At 53.3% G+C, this 26,020-nt stretch overlaps 1 pseudogene; it reads left to right on the plus strand.

The window, feature by feature from the left end:
- The first annotated feature begins 1,121 nt into the window (after positions 1-1,121).
- Positions 1,122-21,272, plus strand: LOC100089951 (annotated as a pseudogene).
- The last annotated feature ends 4,748 nt before the right edge of the window (positions 21,273-26,020 follow it).

The following is a 26,020-nucleotide window of genomic DNA, read 5'->3' on the forward strand; positions in this document are numbered from 1 at the left end:
TATCCCGGCCCCTCATTTCCACCACAGAATTGTGGGGAGGAGATCAGCCAGGGGCAGGGGCAGGCTACTCTCTGGCCTCCACTGTCCTTTCCTTTTCTCTTGCCATTTACTCCTATCACTGTCTGTCCCCCCTTCTAGACTGTAAGCTCTCTGGGCAGGGGTGGTGTCTGCTAATTCTGCTGTACTGGAAGTGCTTAGTGCAGTGCTCTCTGCACATAATAAGCCCTCAATAAATACCACGGATGGATTGACTGATCAATCCCTCCTCCTTCTGTATCGGTGGTGCCACCCGATCCCACAAGCCCGGACCTCCCACGACTTCTCCCACATCAAGCCCCTGCTTCCCGACCCTGATCACAAGCCCTGGCCTCTCCTCCTGCACACCACTCCTCTGTGCCTCAGTTATCTCATCTGTAAAAGAGGGGTGAAGACTGTGAGCCCCATGGGGGACGAAGACTGTGTCCAAGCTGATTCGCTTGTATCTGCCCCAGCGCTTAGTGCAGTGACTGTCACAAAGCAAGTGCTTAGCAAATACTATTCATTCATTCATTCAATCAGATTTATTGAGCGCTTACTATGTGGACAAAGTGATGATTATTAGGCCAGGATTTTGGAAGTGAGGCAAATGCAGTGTGCCTGCAAAGTACAGTGCCTGGGAGATAATAAGCAGTTAACAAATGCCACCTTCAGCATGGTCTAGTGGTTAGAGCACAGGCCTGGAAGTCAGAAGGACCTGGATTCTGATCCCGGTTCTGGCACTTTTCTCCTGAGTGACCTTGGGCAAGTCACTCAACTTCTCTGGGCCTCATTTGCTTCATCTGTAAAATGGGGATTAAGACTCTGAGCCCTAGGTGGGACAGAAACTGTGTCCAACCCGATTTGCTTGTACTCACCCCCGTGCTTAGTACAATGCTTGGCACATATTAAGCACTGTACAATTACCCCAATTTTTAAATACCACAATGATGATTATTATGAGAGGATTTGGGAAGTAAGGCTTATGCTTAGTACAGTGCTTGGCACATAGTAGGTGCTTAACAAATGCCACAATGATGATTATTTGGAGAAGATTTGGGAAGGGAGGGAAGGTGAAGTTCAGTTTGAGGCACATCGAATTTGAGATGTCCCGGCCGGAGCCCAAGCTGGGGGGGCAGAGCCTCATTGGGCCCGTGTCAGTGCCCCCTGCCAATTTTAGTGTCCCCGCCATCCCCACAGGGTACCTGAAGTGTGAAACGGATGACGGGTGTGAGGCCAAGGAGGTGGCCCCGGCCGGGCAGGAGCTCTTCGACATGGTCAACTCCTCCCTCGTGTCCGGCGACAGCAGCCGCTTCTTCATCAAAGTCAACCTGGAGGTCCAGCAGAGCCTTGCAGGTGTGGCCATCCGGGCGGCTGCCGGTGCCCCCCGTCCACACCACTTGCCCCCCAGCTCACACTCCAGGGGCTGAGGAGCCCGCCCACCAGGGGCTTCTGTTTCCTGGCCTGGCTCGGGCTTGTCGGGGGTGGCAGGATTGTCAGGGGCTAACTAGGCCTAGAGTGGAACAGTAGTTTGCCCCAAGTCCTGAAGTAAGGAGGGGAACTAGGCGAGAAAATGGGGGTCCCGTGGGCTGGCCACCCCCTCCCTTTCTTACCTCGCAACCCCCTTTCCTCCTTGGCCTGTCCAGGGTCTCCACCATCTCACCAGTGCCCTGTTCCTCTCTCCAGAGACAGCAAAGGGTTCAGCTGTGTGCTGCTCCACACATCCAGGAAAGTGAGTCTGGCCTGCACCCTCATATGCTCCGATGCCCCATGGTCTGCCCCCCCCCCCCCCGCCCTCACCGCCTTCCCATCACTCCACAGCTACCTCGGGCTTGATCTGGGGGAATAACTTGAGAACTGTGGGGGTCACATGTATTACTGTCAGTCTCCCCACTAGACTGAAAGCTCACTGTGGTCAGGAAATGTATCTGTTTATTGTCCTATTGTCTTCTCCCAAATGCTAGTCCAGTGTTTTGCACACAGTAAGTGCACATTAAATATGACTGACTGACTGAATGACAGGAAGACCTCAAGTAAGGGTCTGGTGTGAGCTTGTTGTGGGCAGGGAATTTGTCTATTTATTCTTGCATTATCATCTCCTAAGTGCTTAGTACAGTGCTCTGAACGCAGTGAGCGCTCAATAAATATGATTGAATGAATGAATGAATGAATGAATGGGGTGGTGGAATGCTGACCACTCCTGCCCCTCAGGGTCCTTCCTGTGGTCTGACCCCCATTTCTCTCACTGCTGCATCAGCCCATCCCCCAACACGCACATGCCCTCTGGTTACTCTGGCTCAGGCCCGTCTGGCCGAACCCCGCTGCAGATCGGGCCTGTCAGAGCCACCCTCAGGTGCTCTGCCCTGCCCCGGGGCCCTGGTGGCTCCCCGCCTCCTCTGTCCCTCCCCGACCCGGTGCCCCCAGTACCTGAAGCTGAAGAACGTCGAGAAGAAGATCCGGTTCACCGGGACCTGGACGGCTTCCTGGCCCAGGCCAGCATCCTCCTGGACGAGATGGCCATGTCCCTGGATGATGTCCTGTGCAAGATGCTCAGACATTTCACCGAGGATGCCGACAGCACCGAGCCCAACTGCAACTTCGACAAGATCATGAGCACCCTGTTCACTGACTCAGGCACCCCCTGAGAGGACAATGGTAAGGCACCGGTAAACAGGCCGAGGTGCGTAGACGGACACACGTGCACACACACACACACACACGTGCGCATGTCCCCTCTGATGGGCACACAGACCCGTCCCTCTGGACAGACAGGTCCACCCATGGCAGCAGGGAGTAAAGGGAGAGGACAGATGAAGGAAGCAGGGAAATCCTAGAAGAATTCTTAGAGGAGGAGGCCTTGGCCCAGGACATAAAGGAGGGAGACAGTGGACTGTGGGATCTCAGACTATGAGTGTGTCTCACTCCTGTCTACCCAGTAGAAATCAACCGATCGAACCATCAGTGAGATGTATCGAGCACTTACCTCTAGACTGTAAATCTCATTGTGGATGGGGTATGTGTCTGTTGTATTGTTGTGTTGCTCTCTCCCAAGTGCTTAGTACAGTGCTCTGTCCACAGTAAGAGCTCAATATGTATGATTGATTGTGGAGCACTGTATTAAATATCTGGGAGAGAACAGCACAGTAGAATTGGTAGACATGATCCCTGCCCACAAGAATTTTCCAGACTAAGATCAGGGATCGCATCACCTGCTCTTCCTCTTTCTGCTCCTCTTCCTCCTCTTCCTGTTCCTCCTTCTCTTCCTTCTCCTCCCATTGCTGGTCTCCCCAGCCTCAGTCCCCGAGGGAATCCCTGGCATTCAAGCAATCAACCAATGGTATTTACTGAACATTTATTATGTGCAGAGCACTGTACTAAGCACTTGGGAGAGTACAATACAGCAGAATTAGCAAACACATTCCCTGCCCATGAGGAGCTTACTGTCCAGACGGGGAGACAGACAGTAATGTAAAACAATTCGTACTTTATAACATGTAATTTAAATATACATATGTAAGCACTATGAGGTTGGGAGTTGGCAGTACCAAATGCCCAAAGGTCACTAATCCAAGGCCACAGATGATGCCAAAGGGAGAGGAGATAAGGGGAAGAGAGGGCTTCGTCGGCCAGGGGAGGCAGCGAGAAGAGGGCAGTGTCAGTGTCAGTCACTCATATTTATTGAGCGCTTACTGGGTGCAGAACACTGTACTAAGCGCTTGGGAGAAAATATAACATTATAGCAGACACACCTGCCCACCATGAGCTTACAATCTAGAGGGGGAGGCAGTCATTAATGTTATTATTATTTAGTGCCATCAAGTCATTTTTGATTCATAGTGACTCCAAGGCTATACTTTCTCTAGAGTGTCCTGTCCTCTGCCATTAATCCTCAACCTTTCTAACGGTTCTTCCGTTGTTGGAGAAGCAGCGTGGCTCAGTGGAAAGAGTCCAGGCTTTGGAGTCAGAGGTCATGGGTTCGAATCCCAGCTCTGCCACTTGTCAGCTGTGTGACTCTGGGCAAGTCACTTAACTTCTCTGTGCCTCAGTTACCTCATCTGTAAATGGGGATTAAGACTGTGAGCCCCACGTGGGACAACCTGATTCCCCTGTGTCTACCCCAGCGCTTAGAACAGTGCTCTGCACATAGTAAGCACTTAACAAATACCAACATTATTATTATTATTGTTGTAATGGTCTCTATCCATTTAGCTGCCGGTCTAGCTCTTCCACGTTTTCCCTGGAATTTTTCTAGCATTAGAATTAGTCCTCCTGATTATGCAAATCCAAGTTGAGTCATTTGGCCTTCCAAATACCACTTAGGTTTACTTTGCTCTAAAATCCATTTGTTTGTCTTTCGGCCAGTCTGTGGTACTAACAAAAGCCTTCTCCAACACCACATTTCAAAAGAGTCGATGTGTCGATGTTTTTTCCATCCTGTTTTTTCACTGTTCAGCTTTCTGATCCATACACTGTCACTGGAAACACCAGAGAGTGGACAATGTAATAAATTAGGAATATGGACAGAAGCGCTGTGAGGCTGGGAGAGGGGGCTGAATTAATAGAGCAAGTCAGGGTGACACAGAAGGGAGGGGGAGAAGAAGAAAGGAGGGCTCAGTCGGTTCTCCACTTGACACCACCTGTCTTTGTCCTTCCAGTCCACCTTCTCTTGGACACTATCCAGGGGGTGACGGCCACAGTGACAGGGGTCCAGTACCAGCAGTCCTGGCTCTGCATCATGTATGTACCTGTCCTTCCGTGTCCCCACCAGCCTCCAGCCCCATCCCCCAGAAGGGGCAGGCCTGCCCAGGGGCCGGGCCCTGGACTCTTCCCCATCTGGAGGGGAACATCTCCATAGCCCCGAATGGGGTGCTTCTTGGAGCTTTTCCCCAGAGGCAACAGGGAGGCCCCAGGATACCACCAATTCTGGGAAGCAGTGTGGTCTAATGAATAGAACCTGGTCCTAGGAGCCAGAAGGACCTGGGTTCTAATTCCGGCTCCACCACTGGTCTGCTGTGTGACCTTGAGCAAATCACTTCATTTCTCTGGCCCTCAGTTCCCTCGTTTGTAAAAGTGAGGATTAAGACTGAGCCCCATATGGGACAGGGACTATGTCCAACCTGATGACCTTGTACCTACCCCAGCCCTTAGAACAATGCCTGGCACATAATGATGGTATTTGTTAAGCGCTTACCATGTGTCAAGAACTGTTCTAAGCGTGGGGTACATACAAGGTAATCAGGTTGTCCCACGTGGGGCTCACAGTCTTAATCCCCATTTTACAGATGAGATAACTGAGGTACAGGAAAGCTAAGTAACTTGCCCAAAGTCACACAGCTGATAAGTGCTGAAGCCAGGATTAGAACCCACGACCTCTACTCCCAAGCCCAGCCTCTTGCCACTGATTCCCACTGCTTCTAGTAAGCGCTTAACAAATGCCATAAATACAAAACAAACCAAGGAAAAGGGGGATGGATACTCCTTGGATTTGTGTTGTCCGTGGGTTTGTGTTGCCTATGGGTGACTTGTGATGAGTCCCCTCTGCCCCACTCCCCCAGCTGCACCATCAAGACCCTGCAAAGGCACCACATTTGTGTCAGCTTACTGGAGCGACCTCAGAACTAGGGAGAGAACTCATGTGAGGTGTGCTTCGATATCCTCCTGCTGGCACCGCCCAAGATGGTGAGTGCCCCCATGGGTCCCCAAAGCAGGAGGACAGGATGCTCCGGCCCAGCTCAGCCCCTTGTCATGGGCTCAGGGGGACCCGTTGGAGCAGCTCAGAGGGGAGGGCAGGAGAGGAGCCAAGACCTGCAATTGTATCCTGTCTCTTCCTCCATCCCCCACCCCCAGTGCTTGGGGTGCTCCTATTCATGTGTGTATGTGTGTCTGTGTGTGTGCGTGTGCATACGCATATGAGCTGTTTCTCCTTCATCAGAGGGGAAGGCAGCATGGCTTAGCGGAAAGAGCATGGACCTAGGAGGCAGAAGGACCTGCGTTCCAAACCCGGCTCTGCCACTTGTCTGCTGTCTGATCTCGGGGAGGTCACTTCACTTCTGTGGACCTCAGTTCCTATGTTTATAAAGTGGGGATGAAGATAGGTAGCCCCATGTGGGACGTGGACTGTTTTTGACATGATTAGCTTGCATATTACCCCAGCGCTTATTACAGTGCCCGGTACATAGTGAGTGCCCAACTAATGCCATTAGAAAAAAGAAAATTGCGAGTCAGTAGACCTGAGTTCTAGTCCCAGCTTCACCACTTGCCTGAAAAGTCACTTACCCTCTCTGAGCCTCAGTTTCCTCCTCTGCAAAATGGGGGTAAAATACATTCTCCCGTCTCTTCCTTAGACTGTGAACCCCAGGTGGAACAGAGATTGGGTTAGATCTGATTATCTTGTATCCGCCCCAGCACTGATCACGGTGCTGGACACATAGTAAGCACTCAAGACACATCCTTCTTATTACCATCGTCAGATTTCCAGTTCATCGAGCACAGAGCAGTTAGCAAATGGAGGGTGAATTTCCCTCCCAGCCTCACAGTTTCAGCACAGGCTGGTGCTCCTCCAAACCCCCCATTTCTGCCATAACCATCCCCATTCCCTCCTTTTCTTCATCTCCCCACCCCTGGCCATGGCCCCCACAGAAGAGCACAAGGACGGCCACAGAGGTGGAGCGAACCTTCGCCACCATGTTTTCTGACATTACCTTCTGCTTGAAGCTGCTAGAGACCAAAGTGGAGGAGGAGTTCAAGGAGACCCTGGTGCACCAGCAGCATCTGCTGACTGTGGTCAACCAGCACCTGCCGGCCTCAGCGAGACCCTCAAGGAGCCCAGTCACAAGCTCCTCCAGATGGGTCTCTGGGAGGACCACCCCTGGGATCCAGGCAGAAGGGGAGCAGGGCCAGAATGTGCCTGTCTCCCATCAGCCTCTGGGTTGTCCTCTCTCAAGGGCCAGGCCTGGAGTTGGTGGCAACTTTAAACCTTTTGTCCCCTGGAGGCTAGGCGGTGGGTTCGGGTTTGCCCTCTAGACCCACTGCCACTCTCCACACAGCAGGCAAACACCTAAAAAAGCCCAGTTGGCCACCACCCCATCGGGGAAAAACCCAGGGCCTACTACCGAGTTCTCCCCATCATGCCACCCTTTTCCAAGGCCTTGCAACCATGGGCCAGTGCCCATCCTGCCAGGCAGGCTCCGCACTCGGAGAAGAAACATAAGGTTCTTCAGCATGGTCTGGTGGTTAGAGCCCAGACCTGGATTCTGATCCTGACTCTGCCACTTGTCTGTTGTATGACATTTCATTTCTCTGGGCCTCTGTCCCCTCATCTCTAAGACGGGGATGAAGACTGGGCCCCTTTAGGAAATGGACTGTGTCCAACCTGATGATTTGTTTCTACCCCAGAGCTTAGTACAGTGCCTGACACATAGTAAGTGCTTAACAAATACAATAATAATAATAATAATTGTGGCATTTGTTAAGTGTTTACTAGGTGCCAGACACTGTACTAAGGGGATATAAGCAAATAGAGTTGGAGAGAGTCCCTGTCCCACATTGGGCTCACAGTCTTCTTCCCCATTTTACAAATAAAGTCACTGAGGCCCTGAGAAGTGAAGTGATTTGCCCAAGGTCACAGAGCAGACAAGTGGTGGAGACAGGAGGGGAACCCAGGTCCTTCTGACTCTGAGGCCTGGGCCCTATCCACCAGGCCATGCTGCTTCTAGTTCTCCATTTCCACCAGGAACAAAACAAAAGGAATTGATTTAAATGGCAGCGGAAAGGATAGAGATGAGACAGGCTGAAGGGTTTCCCGGGGGAGGGAACCGGGGAATGAGGGACCGAGAGCGATTGTGGCATCTCCTTCCATAAAGAGTTCTCACAGCCCCTTCTCCTGCCACCATGTCCTTCATTCTGTTTTGTCTGCTCTGATGCGTTTTCGGGACCTCAGCCGCCAGGACAGTTAAGAGACAGTCGGTCGAGGTTGCATTCTGGGACTGGGTGGGGGAAAGGGTGGGGATAAGGGAATGCTGCTCTTCAGGCCCTCCGGGCCCTGACCCCTACGCTGCTTTCCTCCCACAGCTGAACGACTTCTTCCGGGTCAGGAAAGGCATCCTGGATGACAGTGCCCGGTGATTCCCAATGTACGCGCTGGACTTCACCAACGGTGGGCAACCAGAGTGTCAGCCGGGGTCTCGCTGGGCTCTGGGGGCCCTGGATGTGGTGGGAGGGAGGGGGTTGGAAACTGGCTTGTGCGTCTGGAGGCAATGGCAGCTGCCAGCTGGCTTTTGTGAAACAAAGAGGGTCGGGGGCAGAGCCAAGCCAGGTGCTTGATATCCCGGCATGAAGTTCTGGGTCCCCACTGAAGCTAAGGGACGTAGAAGAGCGCCACCTACAGATACACACTGAAGAGTGGGTGTGGGAGGGCAGGGGTATCATTTTGTCCATCCCTCTGCCCCCTGAGACTGCCTCAGTCCCAGCCCACATCAGCAAAATTCACCCTGATTTAGACGGTTGAGATGCATCTTGGAAAATAATAATAGTAACAACTGTGGTATTTGTTAAGCACTTATAATGTGCCAGGCACTGTTCTAAACACTGGGATAGATACAAGATAATCAGGTTGGACACAGTCTCTGTCCCACAGAGGGCTCACAGTCTTAATCCTCATTTTACAGGTGAGGGAACTGAGACCCAGGAAAGTGAAGTGACTTGCCCCATGTCATACAGCAGACAAGTGGCAGAGCTGGGTTTAGAAGCCAGGTTCTCACTGGTGAACTCATTCGCTCTCACGGCTTTGACTACCATCTCTATGCAGATGACATGCAGATCTACATCTCTGCCCCTGTCCTCTCCCCCTCCCTTCAGGCTCGCATCTCCTCCTGCCTCCAGGATGTCTCCACCTGGATGTTGGCCCACCACCTAAAACTCAACATGAGCAAGACTGAGCTCCTCATCTTCCCTCCCAAGCCCGGTCCTCTCCCTGACTTCCCTATCACCGTGGATGGCACGACCATCCTTCCTGTCTCTCGGGCCCACAATCTCGGTGTCATCCTTGACTCGTCTCTCTCGTTCACCCCACACATCCTATCCATTACCAAGACCTGCTGGTTTCACCTTTACAATATCGCCAAGATCTACCCTTTCCTCTCCACCCAAACGGCTACCTTACTGCTACGGGCTCTTGTTATATCCCGGCTAGACTACTGTGTCAGCCTTCTCTCTGATCTCCCTTCCTCCTCTCTCGCCTCACTCCAGTCTATTCTTCACTCCGCTGCCCGGCTCATCTTCCTGGGCATGTCACTCCCCTTCTTAAATACCTCCAGTGGTTGCCTATCAACCTCCACTCCAAACAAAAACTCCTCACTCTAGGCTTCAAGGCTCTACATCACCTTGCCCCCTCCTACCTCTCCTCCCTTCTCTCCTTCTACTGCCCACCCCGCACCCTCCGCTCCTCTGCCGCCCACCTCCCCACCGTCCCTCGGTCTCGCCTATCCCGCTGTCGACCCCTGGGCCACATCCTCCCACGGTCCTGGAATGCCCTCCCTCCTCACCTCCGCCAAACTAATTCTCTTCCCCTCTTCAAAACCCTACTTAAAACTCACCTCCTCCAAGAGGCCTTCCCAGACTGAGCTCCCCTTCTCCCTCTACTCCCTCTACCACCCCCCCTTCACCTCTCCACAGCTTAACCCTCTTTTCCCCCCATTTCCCTCTGCTCCTCCCCCTCTACCTTCCCATCCCCTCAGCGCTGTACTCATCTGCTCAACTGTATATATTTTCATTACCCTATTTATTTTGTTAATGAAATGTACATCGCCTTGATTCTATTTAGTTGCCATTGTTTTTACGAAATGTTCTTCCCCTTGACTGTATTTATTGCCATTGTTCTTGTCTGTCTCCCCCAATTAGACTGTAAGCCTGTCAAACGGCAGGGACTGTCTCTATCTGTTGCCGACTTGTTCATTCCAAGCGCTTAGAACAGTGCTCTGCACATAGTAAGCCCTCAATAAATACTATTGAATGAATGAATGAAAGGTTCTTCTGACTCCCTGGATCTTGCTCTATCCACTAGGCAATACTGCTTCTTAAGACTTCACAAGTCCCCCTGGGTTGGAGCCACCCCCTGCCCAGAATCAGGGGGCTAAACCTAATGACCTCGCGAGGAGCCTGTGGTTTTGGCTCGGGTGGGTTGCTGTATTTCTGGGGTTCCAAGCCCCCCACCCCAACCCCTCAGAAAGCAGAATTCACAGCCATCGGTCACTCTGAATCTTCCCCATCCTGGGGCAGGTCTTGGCTCCCGCTCTGGGACGCCCAGCCATGGCTTAGTGAATGGAGCCCGGGGGCGTGGGAGTCAGAAGGACGTGGATTCTAATCTTGGTTCCAACACATGTCTGCTGTGTGACCTTGGGCACTTCTCTGGACCTCAGTTACCTCATCTATATAATGGGTATTAAGAGAGTGAGCCTCATATGAGAAGGGGACTATGTCCAACTTGATTAACTTGTATCTACTCCAGCACTTAGAACAGTGCTTGACACATAGTAAGCACTTAACAAGTACCATAATTATTATTATTATTATTAACCAAATGCCTTTTCTCCATCCCCCTTAGGCTGTGAACCTTGTGTGGCACGGAGACAGGGACTGTGTCTCATCTGCTCCTACCTATCCCAGGTCTATGTACAGAGCTCGGCACAAAGAAAACGCTTAAATTGTACCACAGCGATGATCATTTTTGTTGTCATGATTCTACTTAGGCATCATCGGAAGCAACAAGGCGGTGGGGAAGTACATCACCACCACAGTCTTCCTGTACTTTGCCTGCCTTTTGCCTACCATCACCTTTGGCTCCCTCAGTGATGAGAATATGCACGGTGCTATCGGTAAGCTCTACCCTCACCTTGGGGTCCACGATGCCAGTGGGTGAGAGGGGGCAGGGACCCCTGGGTCCCCCCCATATTAGTCGGCTGGAAGTGAGGGGCCGGGCACAGAGCCAGGCCGGACCCAATCAGGTTGCCGGTCCAGGTTGGGATGTTCTGGGGGTCACCCTGGGGTTCGGATCAGATTGGGTCATGCCTTGGGAAACAGCGCAGCCTACCCGGGTAGTGATGATAGTAATAATAATAATAATGATAATAATAATGATAATCGAGGTATTTGTTAAGTGCTTACTGTGTGCCAGACACTGTACAAAGCACTGGGGTAGAGACACAGTTGTCAGGTTGAAGCCAGTCCCTGTCCCTCATGGGGCTCACAATCTCAACCACCATTTTACAGATGAGGTAAGTGAAGTCCAGAGAAGTCAAGTGACTTGCCCAAGGTCTCACAGCAGGCAAGTGGCATGGGCCTGGAAGTCGAAGGACCCGGGTTTTATTCCTGTCTCCACCTCTTGTCTGCTGTGTGACCTTGGGCATGGCACTTCACTTTTCTGTCCCTCAGTGACCTCATCTGTCGCTTCACTTTCCTGAGCCTCAGTTCCCTCATCTGTAAAATGGGGATGAAGACTGTGAGCCCCATGTGGACAGGGACTGAGACCAACCTGATTAGCTTGTATCTACCCCAGTGCTTTGAACAGTGATTGGCACATAGTAAGCGCTTAACAAATATCATCATTGTTATCATTATGTCTCCTCTCGTGAGGTTCAGTGGGTCTGTGTGGGACCCCCAGGGAGGGGCTGGGGACTCCCAGATGGACCAACCGGTCCCCCTGGCCAGTTGTCCAGCGCTGACCCTTAGGGTCTGGCCTGCTCTGAACAGATCCCACCCCCAGGAAGTTAGTGCAGCCCCCTTGTGGTCCCCCCAAGTCCCCCGGGGGCTGTTCTGGGAGCAGTGGGGCCGCCACCCACCTGTCGGTCCATTTTGCAGACGTGCAGAAGACTATCATGGGCCAGTGCATCAGTGGGCTGCTGTATGCTCTGTTCTCTGGGCAGCCTCTGGTCATACTCTTGACCACCGCCCCTCTGGCGTTCTATATCAATGGTGAGGGTAGGGCATGCCGGTCCAGGCAGGGGGATGAGGGTCCAGCGGGAGGACTCGGTGCCCAACACAACCGGCCCCCGTGGGCCTACGTCTGCCCCTCATACTGCTGAAGCCCCTACGGATGCCAGGGGCGGATGCCACCCAGCGGGGCCTGAACTCTAGACTTTAAGCTCACTATGGGCAGGGAATGTGTCTGTTATGCTCTTCTACTGGATCCTCCCAAGCGCTTAGTACAGTGCTCTGCACACACTATGCACTCAATAATTACCATTGACTGACTGACCCTTTTGGAGAGGGACCAAATTAGGGGCCAGGATGACCCCAGACAAGGCAGGGCTGATCCTGTGCCATGCAACTGTCTCATAAGCCAGTCTCTGCCCTTCTCTTGGGCCCTGGTGGGCTGCCTCTCTCAGATCCCTCCCAACCCCTAATCCCTTCCAGCCCCCTCCCCAGCCCTGGGCTGCTGGAGGTTGATGCTATCGGGATTGGGGGCAGATCAGGCCAAGTCCCCCAAGTTTCCGTTTGTGGCATCGGCCTGGCCCTGCTGCTGTCACTGCCTTCTCCCGTCCCCCCACTGGGTTCGGGGCCTTTCTTTCATTAATTCAATCGTATTTATTGAGCACTTACTGTATGCAAAGCACTGTCCTCAGAGTTTGGGAAAGTACCTACAACAAGCTTACAGTCTAGAGGGGGCGACAGACATTAATACAAATCAATATGTGACAGATTTCGAAGTAAGTGGTGTGGGGCTGGGAGAGGGGATGGATAAAGGGAGAAAGTCAGGGCAATGCAGAAGGGAGAGGGAAAAGAGGAAAGGAGGGCTTCATCAGGGAAAGGCCTCTTGGAGAAGATGTGCTTTCAGTAAATCTATGAAGGGGGCCTCTGAGTTTAGATAGGAGGCTGATGGAGGAAGGAGGAAAAGAAGAAAGAAAGGCATATTCAGGGAAGGCCCCTTGGAGGAGATGTGCTTTGAAGGGGAGCCTCTGAGATTCAGGAAGGCTGTGGACTCCTATAGCTGTGAAGAGGAGAAGGAAGAGGGGTCCTGTCCTAGACTCACAGGTCCCCAGGGGATCTCCTGTGCCTGGCGGGGTGAGACTGCCAGTTTATGCGGACTGGGGTCCGGGCGGGGGGTGCTGGCTAGAGGGGCGTATGTGTGTCCGTGCGTCCTTCCCACTGGTGAGCGGCTGGTGCCTTTCAGTGATCCGGGGCATCTGCGATCACTACAGTCTGGACTTGCATGTCTTCTATGCTTGGACATGGCTGTGGAACAGCTTTTTCCTCGCCCTCTACGCCCTCTTCAATTTCAGCCCGATCATGAAGCTCTTCAAGAAGTGGGTTCCCGGGACTGGGGGCTGCCGGGGACCGGGCTGGGCAGACCTCTCACAAGGGAGGGAGGGGGCCCAGTCCCAGCAGAGTAGTTCCCTGGGGTGGGGATGGAGCCCCCAGTGGCTGTATCCCCAGGACTGTGGACCAGAAAGGGGCTGAGCTTCCCTAATTCATTCACAAGGCCCCAGTGTGGCCTGGTCAACCACTCATATTTATTAAGCACTTACAGTGTGCAGAGCACTGTACTAAGCGCTTAGGAGAGTAGACTACAACCACAAACAGAAACATTCCCTGCCCTCAATGTGGGCAGTCTAGAGTCAGTCAGTCAGTGGTGTTTATTGAGCACTTACTGTGTACAGAGCACTGTACTAAGCTCTTGGGAGAGTATGCTACAACCACAAACATAATAGGAATAAAAGGGGTCCGTTAGTCGGGACCAGAGTGCCGAGACATGAGATGAGAGGCTTTATGTCTTGGCCACGCACTGTGGACTGTGACCGGCTAATGTCCATCTGTCCATCCAACTGTGCCCCCACCCTCTGGTCCTCCCGCCTCCCCGGTGCCTCACCTGCCGACCTCAGATACACGGAGGAGATCGCCCTGTTCATCTCCATCACCTTTGTGCTCAATGCCATCAAGGGGATCATCAAAAGTGAGTCCCAGCCCTCTTCCCCTCTGCTGTCTCCCCACTCCCCAGGGCTCTTCGAGGGGGCAGGCCTCTCCAGGAGACCTGGGAGGTAGCGTGGCCAACCAGGCAACTGGGATGGCTGGCCCAGACAGGCGGTGTCACGGCAGGGATCTGAAAGGGGGCCTTCCGCATCCAAGCTGGGCAGACCAGGGGCTTGGGAAGTGCACAGGAAGTGCTGACACCTGAGGCTGCTCCTCCCCAGCCTCCAGACCCTCGTTCCCAGTGCTTGGAGCCACCATCCCATCATTTGATCTTGACCTTTGCCCTCCCTGGAACTGGCTGGTGACAGGACAAGCATCAAAAGTGCCCGGGGCAGAGTTGAGAACTGTAGGTGTCATCCTGCCAATGGAACCCCAGGCATGGTGACCCTTCCACACACCCCATCCCCCAAACCCACAGTGCTCCCTGAAGGGGCACCTGACAACTCTTCCGCCAAGAATGAGCTCCTCTAGTGTTCCGGCAGTCCCTTACCATGCTGCCCCCTCCCAGCCTCTGGCTCTGGCTGGCATCAAAACAGCATGGCGTTGTGTCTAGAGCATGGGCCTGGGAGTCAGAAGGTCATGTGTTCTAATCCCTCCTCCACCACCTGTCTGCTGGGTGACCAGGCTCAAGTCACTTCTCTGGGCCTCAGCTCTATCATCTGTAAAATGGGGGTTGAGACAGTGAGCCCCATGCGGGACAGTGATTGGGTCCAACCCTATTTGCTTGTTTTCACCCCAGGGTTTAGTACAGAGTCTGGCACACTGTAAGTACTTAACAAATACCACAATTATTATCATTATTATTATTATTATCAAGGGGAACGTGTCAAGGCCAGGAAAGTTATCTGACTCGAACCAAAGGCGCTCACCTCCGCCCCAACCTTGACATTCAAATCTGCTTCAGCCCCACCCTGGCCCCCTCCCTAGTCCTGATCCAGCTGAGCCAGAGAAAGGTGTTGAAAGTCTCCCCCTTCCACCCAGGTTCCCTTGCTTTCCTGATTCCATGTACGGAGTCCCAGGAAGAACTGGGCTCCTGCCGGGGCCAGGCTGAGGTGGGCACCCAGATGGGCCCGTTGGGTTTGACATCATGAATTGGGGGTTTGACATCATGAATCTCCATCATGCCTTGGAGGCATGGAGATTTGAGGACCTGCCTGCCTCACTGAATCCTTAGCAATGAACCCACGTTCACTGTGGAGGTTGGGGTATTTGAGTGAGTGAGAGACAGAGAGAGAGTGTGTGTGTGTGTTGAGAATCTGATTTCTACTCGATTGCTTCCCCTACCCATAGTTCATTGCAATGCCTGTCTCCCTCACTAGACTTTGAGCTTCCTGAGAGCAGGGATCATGTCTACTTAATAATAATAAATATTGATGGTATTTGTTCAGCGCTTACTATATGCCAAACACTCTTTTAAATGTGGGGGAAGATACAAAGTAATCAGGTTGTCCCATGTGAGGTCACAGTCTCAATCCCCATTTTACAGATGAGGCAACTGAGGCACAGAGAAGTTAAGTGACTTGCCCAAAGTCACAAAACTGACAGTGTTGGAGCCGGGATTAGAACCCACGACCTCTGATATCCAAGCTTGTGCTCTGTGCACGCTTCTTCTCTAGTTACTTTAGTATACTCTCCCAATCACTTAGTTGAGTGCCTTGCACATAGTGAGAGCTCAATAAATACCACTGAGTGATTGATTGATTGTGCTGTGTGATCATGAAGGTGTATTCGTGTCTATGTGTGCATGGGCACATTCGTGTAGGTGTGCATGTCTGTACGTGTCTGTGTATCTCTGGAAGCTGTTCTATAAAATTGTTGGGTGACCGCCCCGGGGCCCTTGCATACAATTTTGGTGACTATGTCTAAGGCAATCAGAAGGTGGGACAGAGATGGGCGGCCAGGGTGGCCGGGGAGATGGATGGAGAGATGGCCTGAAGGGGCCAGGATTCTGCAGGCTGAGAGGGTGCAGAAGTAGAGTTTACAGATCCAGGAAGGGTGTGAACAGGGGGAACCCAGCATTGTTTTTACCCCAACCAACCCCAGCAAGATGGGGACCCCCAGTTGTAGGTGGACAGTGGTAGGTCTAGAACCAACAAGCAGCAGGAAATGCTCTCATCGGGGCGGAAAGCAAGCAAACATAATGCATTCCGTCGGGAAGCTGGGCACCAAATAGGCCAGACCCAAGGCTTAGCCCACCAATTGCTGGAGATTCGGGGATGGAGGGCGGGGGTCCAGGAGTACCACCAGCACCTGGTTTGAAGAGGGAATCCTGGTGGCCCAGGCCGTGATAGGATGTGTGGTTGCTTGCTCAACATGTCCCATCAGTTTTCAGGAAATACTGTTACAGCGAGCCCTTGAGTGGCCACCCCTGCCCACCAGAAGCATCCCGCGGCCTCCCCAGCCTCAGCCTCAACAAGACCCTCCTGGTGAACTCGTTGGTCGGTGGCTCGCTGTGCCCTCAGAACCAAACCGGTGGGTACCAGCTGGCGCACTAAGGGCGGGAGACAGCAGTGATGAGCCTCATGCTTTTGCTGGGGACCCTCTGGCTGGGCCACACCCTCTACCAGTTCAAGAAGAGGTGAGCAGGCGGAAGACCCGGGGTGGCTGACCCAAGCCCACCTAGACAGTGCATGGGGCCCAGGACCAAGGGAAGGGTTGGGGGGATGGAGGGCAGGTGGTCTGCATGTTGGGAAGGCCCCTCCATCACCCCCAGTTCCTCCCACATACACTTGGATGTTGGAGGAGAGGCAGAGGGAGGAGATACAATCCCTGCCTTCAAGGTCTGATGAGTAACTAAGGACACACACTCACACACACACACATACACAGAATCTCAGAAAGATGAAGTGACTGGAGTTAGGCAGGGTTACACACACACACAATTGGAGTGACTGGAATCAAGCCGAGGGTCAATCCAGGCCGGTTCCTTGTTAGAAGAAGTGCTCAGCTTCGGAAGGAAACGCAGTTCCCGGTATGCTTGCCCTTCTCAGTCCCTATCTGCACACCCACGTTTGGAGATCCTGTCCTACTGTGCACTGCCCATCTCGGTGCTCACCTTCTCCCTTGTGGGCTCCTATTTCTTCCAGGAGATAGAGAGTGAGTGCATCCGGGGGTGCCCTGTGTTATCACCCACCCACCCTGCCTGAGGGCACCTCTGCCAATCTGAGCCCTCTTCCCCAGCTGCCTGGGTTTTGGGCCCACCTTCCAGGCCCTGGCCTGAGTCTGAGCTGGCTCAGATGGGTCATCCCAGCTGTGCTGCAGATGTCCGGCGGATGGGGGGTGGGGGAGTGGAGGGGCCAGGGGGAGAGGAATGAGGGTGTCTGGATGGGGCCCAGCCATGCAGATCAGTATTTCCTTCCCCCGACGATGGGGGCAGGAACCACATTGCTGGCTGATGTGAACGGCCTAGGGAGGAAGCCTGGGGGTGGGCACAGTTGGCGGGGGGACCCTCTGGCCCTGTCCAGGTGGGAAGAGGGGAGGGTGACACAGCAACCGGGGGTGAGGGTGCCATTCGTTCTGCTCAGTGCACCAACTTGGCTGTGGCACTTGCCCCTTCCCCTGGCACTAGAGCAAGAAGGCCCGGGGGCATGAGGAAATGGGGGAGGCCAGAGCCAGGATGGGGATGGGGAAAGAACCAGGATGGGAACGGAATGGGCTCCTCATGGCCCCTCCCTGCCCCCTCGTAGCATCCAAGTTCAGCTACAACCCCAGCGAGAGCCTGTTTGAACTGGCACCGGTGCACCTGCTGTCCACCGGTGTGGCCCTGAGCGGTATGGGCCTGGACTTCTTGCTGTCCATGCTCTTCTTCATTGAGCAGAACACTGTGGCGTCGCTGGGCAACGCCCCCAAGAACAGGTATGGCCTCTCCCCGCCCACCCCCCCACCCCTGCCAGGCTGGCCCCGACTTCCCTCCGCCTCATCTTTTGGATTGGGTCAGAGGTGGCTCCAGTGGGAGGAGACATTGCCAGGGACTGGGGACCCCAGGCCTAGAGAAGCAGTACAGCCTAGTGGAGAGGACCTGGGATTCAAAAGGAACCGGTTTCTAATCCCGGCTTCTCCACTTGTCCGCTGTGTGACCTTGGGTGAGTCCCGTCCCTTCTTTGTGCCTCAGTTATCTCATCTATAAAATGGGAATTAAGACTGTTTGCCCTATGCGGGATAGGGACTCTGTCCAACCTGACATTGTTGTATGTACTCCAGCACTTAGAACGGTGTCTGGTACATAGTAAGTGCATAACAAATACCATTAAAAAAATAAAATAAGTTGGGGAGTGAGCTTGAGAGGCAGTTGCAGCCAGTTGCTATGGGACTCTGGGACAGCACTCTCCCTCTCTGATCTGCCTCCTCATTTGGTAAGGGAGAGAGGGGCTCAACTCAGTCCCTCCTTGTATTATCATAATTATAGGTGATATTAGTATTAGTATAGGTATTAAGGTGTTAAGTATAGGTTTCAGATAGAAACCTATACTGCCAAGCACTGTTCTAAGTGCTGGGGCACTTTAGAAGTTAATCTGGTTTGACAGAGCCCCAGCTCCACAAGGGGCTCAAGATCTAAGTAGGAGAGAGTAGGATTTAACCCCCATTTTACAGATGAGGTAACTGAGGTCCAGAGAGGTGAAGGGACTTGCCCAGGGCCACCCAGTAGACATGGTGACGAGGAGCCAGGATTAGAACCCAGGTCCTCTGACTCCAAGGCCCAGGCTCTTGCCACTAGGTCCCACTGCTTCCCACATGGCTTGTAGAACGAGGTGTGTGGGGTTGTTTGTATGTTTGTGTCTTTCTGAGTGTGTTTTGGGGGTGCCTGACCCTGAATGTCTGTGGTCCATACCACAGGTTGGTGAAGCACACAGCCTACCACTGGGACCTGCTGCTGGTGGCTCTAATCAACTCGGGCCTGTCCCTGTTCTGTCTGCCCTGGATCCACACCGCCTACCCACACTCCCCCATGCACGTCCGAGCCCTGGCCTTCGTGGAGAAGCGCATGGAGAACGGGCACATCTATGAGATGTGAGTGCCCCCATCCCTCCCCCCAACCCTTGTCCCCACCCTCAGCCCCTCTATACCCCAGCACCAGTCCCCGACGAGGCCTGGGCAGGTGGATTGGTGGGGTTTAGTTACGGGGCAGCAGCCCCCTCATTCATTCATTCTTTCAATCAATCATATTTATTGAGGGCTTACTGGGTGTAGAGCATTGTACTAAGCGCTTGGGAGAATACAATAGAACAATATAGCAGGCACATTCCCTACCCACAAAGAACTTACAGTCTAGGGGGGAAGCAGACATTAATAGAAATCAATAAATGGCAGATCTGGACATAAGTGGTGTGGGGCTGAGAGGGAGGATGAATCTAGGGAGCAAGTCGGGGTAACGCAGAGGGAGTGGGAGAAGAGGAAAGGGGGGCTTAGTCAGGCAAAGCCCCTTGGAGGAGATGGGCCTTCAGTAAGGCTTTGAAGTAGGAGAGAGACATTGTCAGGTTTGAGGAGGGGCTGTGAAGATGAAGATGGATTGGCCAGGCCAGACCTCCCTGTCCCCCTTCCCCAGGATCGTGAGTGTGACGGAGACTCGACTGACCACCCTGGTGGCCAATGTCCTGGTGGGGTTGTCCCTCCTGCCGCAGCCCTTCCCACTGCAGTGGATCCCAAAGCCCATGCTCTACGGGCTGTTCCTCTACATCGCCCTCCTCCATTGACAGTAACCAGCTGTTCAAGCAGGTTTCCCTCTTGCTCAAGGAACAGGTACCCGGCCCCCTCCCACCCCCCTGTCCCGGTCCCCCCCTGCCCTGGCCTTGACTGAGGGTGGAGGGCGACGCTGACCCCAGTCTTATTGAGCCCTCGCCCCCGGGGCCAGCCTGAGGTCTGGAAAGCCTGACTTATACCCATCCGGTTGCCCCCCCGCACTCTCCCTCTGCAGACGGTCTACCCTCCGACGCATTACATCCGGTGGGTGCCCCAGTGAACCATCCAGTAATTCACCGGGTTGCAGGTGCTCCAGCTGCTGCTCCTCTGTGCGTTCAGCATGTCTCCGCTGCCCTACATGAAGATGATTTTTCCCCTCATCATGACCGTCATGATCCCCATCAGGTGGCTCAGTGGAAGGAGCCTGGGCTTGGGAGTCAGAGATCATGGGTTTGACTCCCAGCTCTGCCACTTGTCAGCTGTGTGACTGTGGGCAAATCACTTAACTTCTCTGTGCCTCAGTTACCTCATCTGTAAAATGGGGATTAACTGTGAGACTCACGTGGGACAACCTGATTACCCTGTATCTACCCCAGCGCTTTGAACAGTGCTCTGCACATAGTAAGCGCTTAACAAATACCAACATCATCATCAGGTGCCCGCCCTGACCTCTTCCACCTCCCCGGGGCACCCTCCGATCTCTCCTCCGAGTCGGAGGGGGCCTTTGGGCCTATCTTTTTCAGTCATTTATTCAATCTTATTTATTGAGCACTTATTGTGGGCAGAGCACTATACTAAGTGCTTGGGAGAGTACAATACAACAATAAACAGACACATTCCCAGCCCACGACAAGCTTACAGTCTAGAGACTACATGGGAAGCATAGGCTGCTCTGCACACAGTAAGTCCTCAATAAATATGAATGAATGAGGTCAGACTGGAATTGGGAACTCAGGTCCTGAGTTGGTCAATCATATTTATTGATTGCAGAGTGCAGAGCACTGTTTTAAGTGCCTGGGAGAGTACAGTATTACAATATAACCGACACATTCCCCACCTGCAATGAGCCTACAGTCTAGAGGAAGGTGGAGCCTTGTTGACGATGTTTGAAAACCTCCAGAGGCTCCCCCTGCCACCTGGCCTTATCAGAAGCAGTGTGGCATAGTGGATACAGCATGGGCCTCCAAGTCAGAAGGTCGTGGGTTCTAATCCCAGCTCCACCACGTGACTGCTGTGTGACCTTGGGCAAGTCACTTCACTTCTCTGGGCCTCAGTTGCCTCATCTGTAAAGGGGGGATTGAGACTGTGAGCCCCATGCGGGACAGGGACTGTGTCCAACCCAATTTGCTTGTACCCACCCCAGCACTTAGTACAGTGCCTGGCATATAGTAAGGGCTTAACAGATACCATTATTATTATTATTGGGGGGAACAGCGGGGTTCAGTAGGGACTCCCCCTCCCAGTTGAGTCTCCCTTAACCGTCGGTCTACTCACTCAGCTCTGCCACCCCACCTGCGACTCCCCCCACAGCTGTCTGTGTCTCCCCTAGGTATAATCTGCTGCCCAGAATCATCAAAACCAAGTACCTAGATGCCATGGATGCAGAGCACTCGACTTGAACATGTGCCGGCCCAGTTTAGCAGTACCCTTGCCTCCCTGCCCCACAGGCTTTTCCTGCCTCCAGCCCGGGCATGGCACCTTGGAGAGTTGTGGGCACTGCCAGGCAGGGAAGCCCGGCCTTGGCTGGCCCCGGCAGGCCCCTGGGATTTCACCGGACCTCCAGACCCTCAAAGGCCCAGGCTCCCGGACCCCCATGGATCTGGCCATCAGGCCACCACACCTTCGGGCATACCCATTGTCAACCTGGAGCGTCCTGGGCTGCTTGGGGGCCGGACACCGAGATTCTTCCCTTCCCCTGCCACCCTCCTCCTTCCCCAATACCGAAGTTGGGGTCCCACTCGTCCCCTAGAGCAGGTGTGAGCTGAAGGTCACCCCGAATTGTTAAAGTCCACAGCCAGAAGTGTCCAGGTCCAGCAGGACAACCTGCCCCCCAACTCTGGCCAGGAATTGGGCTTCCCTAGTTCGGGTAGTCACAGCCGCACCGGTCAGGCTTCAACCACGCCAAGGCTGGCACATACCTGAACAGATCTGGGTGTGTGCCAGCTTGGGCCAGCCTGTTGAAGCGTGGCCAGCCTGCTGGAGAGAGCCCTGGCCCTCTGCCCCCCAGAGACAGGCCTTTTTGCCCCCAGAGATCTGCACCCTGCTGCAGATCTGGGGTTTTCCTCTCACTTCTCTTTCTGCCTTCAGTTTCCAGCTCTGGGCCCTCCTACCTGCCCAGCTGGTCCCCTCCTTGGGGTCCTCTCTGCCCGGTCGCTAACCATGGGGTCAGCACTTCCCGTACTCCTAGATGAAGCACCCTCTGCCTTAGCCAGGAATGGGCTTGGGGTGGAAAGTGCCAGTGCCCACATCAGGGGGGCATGTCCTCTCCTCTGACAGGATCAGATTCCACACTCCCCCAGCTTTGGGAAGAATTAGTCTGAGTACTGTCTGTCTCTTAGGGAGAGGGCAGACTGGGAGTTGCTGACTGTTCCCCCCACCGCCTCACCCAGGTATTTTGGAGAGTGAAGGGAGAAGCCCTATGGGTTGAGTTTGGCTTTGTCAAGGACTTCTCCTCTCGGGGGCTACAGTGATAGGCCAGGGTCGGGGGGGGGGGGGTCCTCTCAGTGGCCAGCCCAGGACAGGCCACGCGACTTGGGCTAAAATTCTTCCCCACCCGTCAGGCACTATCCCAGGGCCTCCCAATCTGGAACCTGGGGCCACCAGGCACAAGGTCCCGGGGAGGGGTTGCTTGCTAAAGGGAAGGGCCAGTGGCATCCAGACCCCCTCTCCACTGAATGGTGGTAGCTGGGCATAACCTCTGTCTCTGGGGTCGGGAGTCATAGAGGGAGAGAGAGCAGGTCCTATGGCTCTGGGGGACAGGGGAAGCTCCTGCCATTGCAGGGGGGGTACCCCAATATTCTCATCCCTTCTGGACCCACACTGCATCTGGACATCCACCAGCAATGCTCCAGACTCTTATGCCCTGTGGCCAGGCTTCATGCACAGAAGTTCTGCCCACCTCCTGCTCCCAAGCAGGCCTGGAGAAGGGGCCTGAGGAGTCTCCACTCTCCTCCACCCCCCCTCCCCTGCAAGCCCTCCCAACCCCCACCCTCCACGAGGACCTTGGGGCCAGAGATGTTTCAGGGAGATGGTTGATGTGTATTTTCTTTTGAAAAAAGAGTTGCTGTTGAGAAACCCTAAATTCCTTGATTGTCTAAGGAAAGAACAGAGCCTGCAAAAACCAACAATAAACCATTTCTACAGCTGTCCTGCATTCAGAGCTCCTTCCCCGAGTCCTGCCTGGTATTAGGGGGTGGCAGTGAGCAGCCCCTCCCTTCATCCCCTCTCACAGACACCGCACCAGGGTCCCAGAGACCCCAGCCCTCCCCTACTGCCAATCCATCATATGTATTCAGCACTTACTTTGTGCAGAGCACTGTCTTACGCACTTGGGAGAGTACAATAGAACAGACACAATCCCTACCCACAATGAGCTTACAGTCTACTCGCCCTAACTGACCCGGCCTCAGCCCACCTGGAGGGGCTTCTGACCCTGAGAAGGCAGGGAAGATACTCCGCTTCAGGGTCTCCTATCGGACTACAATGCTGGATTTGGGAATTCTAGGTAATAAGAAGAAGAGTGGTATTTACTGAGAGCTTACTGTGTGCCAAGCACTGTAATCAGCACTGAGGTAGATACAGGGTAATCAGGTTGGACACAGTCCCTGTTCTGTGTGGGGCTCACAATCTGGGAAGGGGAAGCGGCATGGCCTAGTGGATAGATCACGGGCCTTGAAGTCAGAAGGACCTAGGTTCTAGTTCTGGCTTTGCCACATGTCTGCTGTGTGACCTTGGGTAAGTCATTCTACTTCTCTGTGCCTCAGTTGCCTCATCTCTAAAATGGGGATTGATTGTGAGCCCCATGGGGGACATGGATTGTGTGAACCTGATTAGCTTGTATCTATCCCAGGTACAGTGCCTGGCACATAATGCCTCACAAATACCATAAAAAAGGGAGATAAGGGATTGAATTCCCATTTTACACATGAGGAAACCAAGGCCCAGAGAAATGAAGTGACTTGCCTAGGGTCGCATAGCAAGCAAGTAGCAGAGCTGGGATTAGAACTCAGGTCCTCTGACTCCCAGATCTGGGCTCTTTCCATTAGGCCTTGCTGCTTCCCCAGTCAATGACATTTGATCCCTGGAGTTCTCCTGCCAACCGGCAGTTGGTTCTATCTCCCTCTTGTTCCCTGAGACCCACTGGGCTACCCAAAAGTGCCGAGGCAGGCCATTTAAAAAGTCTTCTGCTTCTGCCTTAGCAGCAGTAATTGCCCTCCCCGACAGGACTTGTGGATTTCTCCAACTGGTTTCACCTGGGGTCTTCCCCTGGCAGAGATTCCGACCCTTCCTGTTCTCAGGCCTCTAGACTCTTGCTCGTTATGAGCAGGGAACATGTCTACCAATTCTCCCTGTGGTTGTCAACACCACCAGCTCACCAGATTTGTGCTTCTGTTGTCTCAGCAGAGACACGAGTGCTGGGGATGGGGGGTAATGAGGAGGAGGAGCAGTTGTCTAGTGGTTCACATGGTGCCATGCTTCATTCAATAGTATTTATTGAGTGCTCACTGTGTGCAGAGTACTGTACTAAGCACTTTGGAGAGTACAATATAACTAAAGACATTCCCTGCCCACAGCAGGCTTACAGCCTAGAAAGACAGTTATTAATATAAATAAAATTACAGATATAAATGATGTGGGCTGGAGGGATGGGATGAATAAAGAAAGCAAATCTGGGTGAGGCAGAAGAGAGTGGGAGAAGAGGAAAGGGGGGCTTAATCAGGGAAGACTTCTTGGGGGAGATGTGCCTTCAATAAGGCATATGCTCTGCTCCCCTGCCTCAGTCTCCCCCCTAGTCCTGGAGGTGTCTCCCACTGTCAATCGAGCCCCTGCTCCACAAACTGAGGTTCTCAACTCTCGGCCACAATTGGAAATCTGGTCTTTGCTAACCATCCATTCCGTTGCCTCAAGTCTTTTTGCTTAAACTGTTGGTTTCTTGAATAGCTGGAAGTATTGACTGTCAGCCCTATCCAACCCTTTTTGTTTGTATCTATCCCGGTGCTTAGTACAGTGCTTGGCACATATTAAGTGCTTAACAAATACCAAAATTATTTTTATTATTATCTTTATTACTATTATTATCAACTACCCATCTGTGCTCATACCCATCCACCGCGTTTCTGTACACACAGTGCATAGATTAATGATAGGCATATAAATGTGGTAGGGAAAAATAGCCAATGTCCAAAGGGTGTAGGTGATGCAGAAGGTGGCTCAGTGGAAAAAGCCCGGGCTTGGGAGTCAGAGGTCATGAGTTCTAATCCCGGCTCCACCGATTGTCAGCTGTGTGACCTTGGGCAAGGCACTTAACTTCTCTGTGCCTCAGTTACCTCATCTGTAAAATGGGGATGAAGACTGTGAGCTCTACATGGGACAACCTGATTACCTTCTATCTACCCCAGCGCTTAGAACAGTGCTTGGCACATAGTAAGCGCTTAACAAATACCAACATTATTATTGTTATTATTATTATTATGAGCAAGACTGAGCTCCTCATCTTCCCTCCCAAGCCCGGTCCGCTCCCAGACTTCTCCATCACCGTGGATGGCACGACCATCCTTCCCGTCCCGCAGGCCCGCAATCTCGGTGTCATCCTTGACTCGTCCCTCTCGTTCACCCCACACATCCTATCCGTTACCAAGACCTGCCGGTTTCACCTCTACAATATCGCCAAGATCCGCCCTTTCCTCTCCACCCAAACGGCTACCTTACTATTACGGGCTCTTGTTATATCCCGGCTAGACTACTGTGTCAGCCTTCTCTCTGACCTCCCTTCCTCCTCTCTCGCCCCGCTCCGGTCTATTCTTCACTCCGCTGCCCGGCTCATCTTCCTGCAGAAACGATCTGGGCATGTCACTCCCCTTCTTAAACAACTCCAGTGGTTGCCTATCGACCTCCGCTCCAAACAAAAACTCCTCACTCTAGGCTTCAAGGCTCTCCATCACCTTGCCCCTTCCTACCTCTCCTCCCTTCTCTCTTTCTACCGCCCACCCCGCACGCTCCGCTCCTCTGCCGCCCACCTCCTCGCCGTCCCTCGGTCTCGCCTATCCGTCGACCCCTGGGTCACGTCCTCCCGCGGTCCTGGAACGCCCTCCCTCCTCACCTCCGCCAAACTGATTCTCTTTCCCTCTTCAAAACCTTACTTAAAAAT

This window comes from Ornithorhynchus anatinus, chromosome 5 (genome assembly GCF_004115215.2).
Source record: "Ornithorhynchus anatinus isolate Pmale09 chromosome 5, mOrnAna1.pri.v4, whole genome shotgun sequence".
NCBI lineage: Eukaryota > Metazoa > Chordata > Mammalia > Monotremata > Ornithorhynchidae > Ornithorhynchus > Ornithorhynchus anatinus.